The sequence below is a fragment of the Camponotus floridanus genome, unplaced genomic scaffold, assembly GCF_003227725.1.
Source record: "Camponotus floridanus strain SB8 unplaced genomic scaffold, Cflo_v7.5 scaffold68, whole genome shotgun sequence".
Taxonomy (NCBI): Eukaryota; Metazoa; Arthropoda; class Insecta; order Hymenoptera; family Formicidae; genus Camponotus; species Camponotus floridanus.
In genome coordinates, this window is record NW_020229836.1 from 321,546 (window position 1) to 326,180 (window position 4,635).

Below are 4,635 nucleotides of genomic sequence, written 5' to 3' on the forward strand. Positions count from 1 at the left end.
TATCGCGATGTAATCAATCACGCGGAGCCGATTTTAACAGATAAGGCTTGAGAAAATATCTAATCCTTTATTATCAGTACGCGTATTTATAATAACATTACAAATATGAATTTACTCTTCCGCGAAATTTATTTCTCTCAGACGACAATAATTTAATAATTAATGACGAGTTTTGGAGAAAACGAAAGACATTCCGGTATCAAAAGTATTTCTTCACTTTCGCACCCTGTAAACCCTCTCTTTGTTATATTTGCGCATGATATCACGCGAGAAGACCAAATCAAAGCCCGATAAGAACTGTTATAAACTTTTCTTTTCGATGCTATCTTCGAGCACCTTCTTTCCTAAGGTGCGGTCTTAAGTGTAACGTTAACTTAAGTCTAACGTGAGACTATCCGCGGTTGCTTATTGCCGGGTATAAAATTTGTCGTAACTGAAGAATTATCTGTCGACCGATACTGGATTAATTTTATGAGGCTGCATATAATGTTGCACACTCGCAAGCTATCGTCCGGTCGCCTAATTTTACGATGCCGCTCCTCTTTCTTCGTCATGTCTAACGAGATCATTTGCGTGTAATTTATTTCTAATCTCGAATTTGCACGAGAGTGTTAAAAAGTAAAGCCAACTTAATTAATTATGCGTTGTATAATAATATAGCAGATGCAAAATACGATTCTTTTATTACGACATTTTTACGACATTTTTGTTGTTTTTTTTCTGGCAAAACAATCCATCGCCCGAATGCGCGTTCAAATCCAAAGAGAAAAATTTCTGATAGCATAATACAAAGGATGGCAACTAATACTTTAAAATTCTGAGAAGGATGAAGAGATTCAACGAAGCGTAAAGGAACGTATGCGAGGGCAAGTCCTGAGACATGGTAGCGAGAAAAGTGTTACTTTGAGATTCATCACCTCGTCAAAGTACGAAGCGGTTTTAGAGCGAAAGTTTAAAATTTGCAGCTTGCTCATTTAATATTAAGCAAGCAACTCTTAAAAGAAAGAGCATAAGAATTATTACATGAAACGTAAAAATGGTTATTACGTAAAACGGCAAAATTGTGATAAACAAATCTGAATTAAATTTAAAACAAAATACTCTCATCCATTTAACGCGAATTTAAAAATTTGTCATTCTTGCATTTTATAGAAAAGTTTATTAAAGAATTTTGTATTTATTAAAAAAAAAATTTACTTAATTATACCTCGATTCATGTATATTTTTGTCTTTTAGTTTAAGAGTTTCATAAAAGTTTGAATTTATATAAAAAAATAAATTAAAACTCACCGGCACACGATGCGCAGCAGTGAAGTTGTAGTAACACAACGTTGATCTGTAAAAAATAAAAATACATTGAAATTAATAATTAATAGTTAAAATTAATAATTAAATTAATGTTTAATTATTAGTTAAAAAAATTAATAATTAAATTAATAATTAAGATTCTTTTATATAAAATTATATAAAATTATGTAATATTCGAAATAGATTTTTATTTTTAAGATATAAAGTTTTTTTATGAAGTTTTACAAATGAAAGAATTTTCATATAAATTCTCTAAAAGAAAATTCTCTAAATAAATAAATATAAATTAAATTATAAGCTGCTTACCCTATCGTTGCTTCACCGTTGCATGATGCCTGCTCGGACCTTATCCTCTCTTTCGCCTTTTATTACTCCTTTTTGGCACAACACAGTATTTACAAAAACACGTTATTAATTATGATCGTGCGCGCACCAATTAGCAAAAAACGATTGCGCGACACTTTAAACGTCATTCCCGACATTAATTGAAACTGCACTGCACTTTTGATATTAATTACATGCGATATTTTATACGGCACTTCCGATATTAATTACGCGCGATACTTTGCACGGCATTTTCAGTGTTAATCATCTCAGCCCTTTGTACGGCACCTACAACAAATAAATATTAAAACATTAGATATAATTACGTAATTATATATGTAGAAATCCTTACAAAATTTGATTAATTTCATGCTAAATATGTGCTGTAAATCGATTATCAAACAACATGTTTCACTAAATTATCTCAACATTTATCTAAATATAACAAATAATAGAAACTAAAAGAAATACACTTCTATGCTCCATTCAAAGAAAGATAATATATGTTGACCCGAATCATCGATTAATTAATAGCTCTCTTTATCAATTTTTTATTCAATTAATTTTCTGTAGCGATTAGAAACATCTACTAAAAGTCTTTCCTTAGACATCATTGTGTGGATGATTACATCAATGAAAAAGACTGAAAAGAAGCGTATAGAAGCCTAGATCTCTGGCGAATTTGACGTCTAAGAGGCGAACACGAATTCGAGAGGAGTCGCATGGCTCGTTCGTGGTCGACAGGTTCGCATGCACGGTGACGGGATAGTCGGGAAAGGTTTGCGGGAAGACGAGGACGAAGAAGAGGAGAGAAGGCGACGGCGGGGCCGGCGTTACCTCTCCGCCATGGCATATCCTTCAGCGTTCGCGTTCGCTCCGAGCTTTGCGTGCCACTCAACATTGGCAAGTAATTTCTTGCACGCAATTGCCCGCGCTACTGGAATTGCCTGGTAGGCGACCTCAGTCCGTCAGTCATTTACTTTTTAAATCGATCCTACCTACCTGCGCCCGCCTGCCTCGCCTGCCCGTCCGTCCGTAAACTTCATACGACCGACCCTCGTGTGCACGCGTGTGCGAGCACACGCGACTCCGCGGCACGCGGAATTTCCCAATGCTAAAGTCGATCCACGATAGGCCTTCTCCTTTTTAGACCTCAGTTGCCCCTCTCTCAACGCATTCCGTATAATTTGCATCGCCGGACAATTTACCCCAGCGGACAAGAATCTTGCAAATTTTTACTCTCTGTCAAAAACTTGATTAGATACAAGATACATCGGACGCGCGCGTGATAAGCTTACGGAGGCGCTTATTTTACCTGGCGATTCTCGTTCAATGTCTTTCTTAAGTCTTCATATCAGTACGCATTTTTGTATCATCTTCTTATATCTGCCGTAATAAATCTAGCGATAAGAAGACTGTGGAGAAATAATAAACATATTAATTAATTATATGGTGTCTTTAATTATACTTAAAAATAAGATAAGAGGGAAGGATGCTAATTTTGTTATTGACAATCATCGCGCTGCCACACGGACTATAAAGACTCTCGAATGACACGAAAACAGTTTAGATATATCGTTTCGCACTACGATATTACAGCTGGATTAATTTTCTTGTCGAGTCAGCCGAGCATATCAGGATGTTCTGAAATGTCGCTCGCCGTATCATTAAAGTCGCGAATAAATTGCTCGTCGGAATACGATCCGCGCCAAGGATTATCGAGTATCGTTGAGCACCGTTTCTCAACCCCTTAAACTCGCGATAATGGCCAGCCTGATGTTAACCGAGTTTACGATCAGAATAGTTTCTATTCTCGATGCATCACGTGGCTTAAAGGCAAACTTAGAACGAAATGGATCGATAAACACACCGTTATTTTACGTACTATGCGCGAAGCTCTAGCTAAATTTTCTATAATATTTCATTATAATTTTTAATTTAAAGAAAAACTAGATTTAAAATATTGAAGAATGTGATGTCATTATTTTTTTTAAATCTATATAGCACTGTAATAATCAATCATTTATCAATTTAAATTTCACGACAGAAATATGCTCTATAAAATGTTTAATAGTCAAATTATTTTTCAACACTTCTTCGCCGTGCAAAATAATTGCGTACACAGAAAAAAAATAAGTGTCAAATCAAAACTTATATACTTAAACTAACGCGTTTATTGTTTCGTATACACGCAACAATTTATAATCTTTTTAGAAGAATTTAATAATTTTAATGATTTTAATAAATTTTAATAATTTTAATAATTTTAAATTTCAACAATTTTATAGCCTTATTTTAATATTGTAACTGTCACTTCAAGAATATATAATTATTTAATTCTACTTTAAGAAAATTATAATCTTTAATTTAAAAATGTTATCTTCTATCTAACATTGTTTCTCTTCCATTCAAGAAAATTAAATCTTAAATCATAAGAATATATTTTTCTTGATTGAACTGTATAAAATGGCTTCATTCAAGTAAGCAATTATTCAAGCAATTATATTTTTCTTTAATTAACACAATAAAATCTCATTTCAAGATTTTCATGTTAAAACTAAATATATTTTTAAAACAAGAATGTCCTTTTTTTCTGTGTATACGCATATAATGTGTAATCCTTTCATCGATATGGTATTTCGATCAATAACAAATAAAAAAGAAGATCCTTTACAGGATCATCCGATAATCAAACTATAAGGTGTCTCTTTTTCTTTCATCCGATTTCAAGAATACCAGCTTATTACAGATCCATTAATGATATATTTATTTTTTTTGATTCTACAATTTAAAGAATCTTTGGCGTTCGTTCAAGGAAACTTCGATATGTGCGTCTTCGATCACGTGTACGCGATTGCGACATGAGAAAATTATGCGAAAAACGTGAATGTTAAATTGTATGTTTAACGACTGCGCCGCGCGCGTTTGCATTCGTGTCTGCACGAACCGCCGGGGAGAGCAGGGAAGCGAAGAACAAAATGACTATATCTTAATCATCTTTGG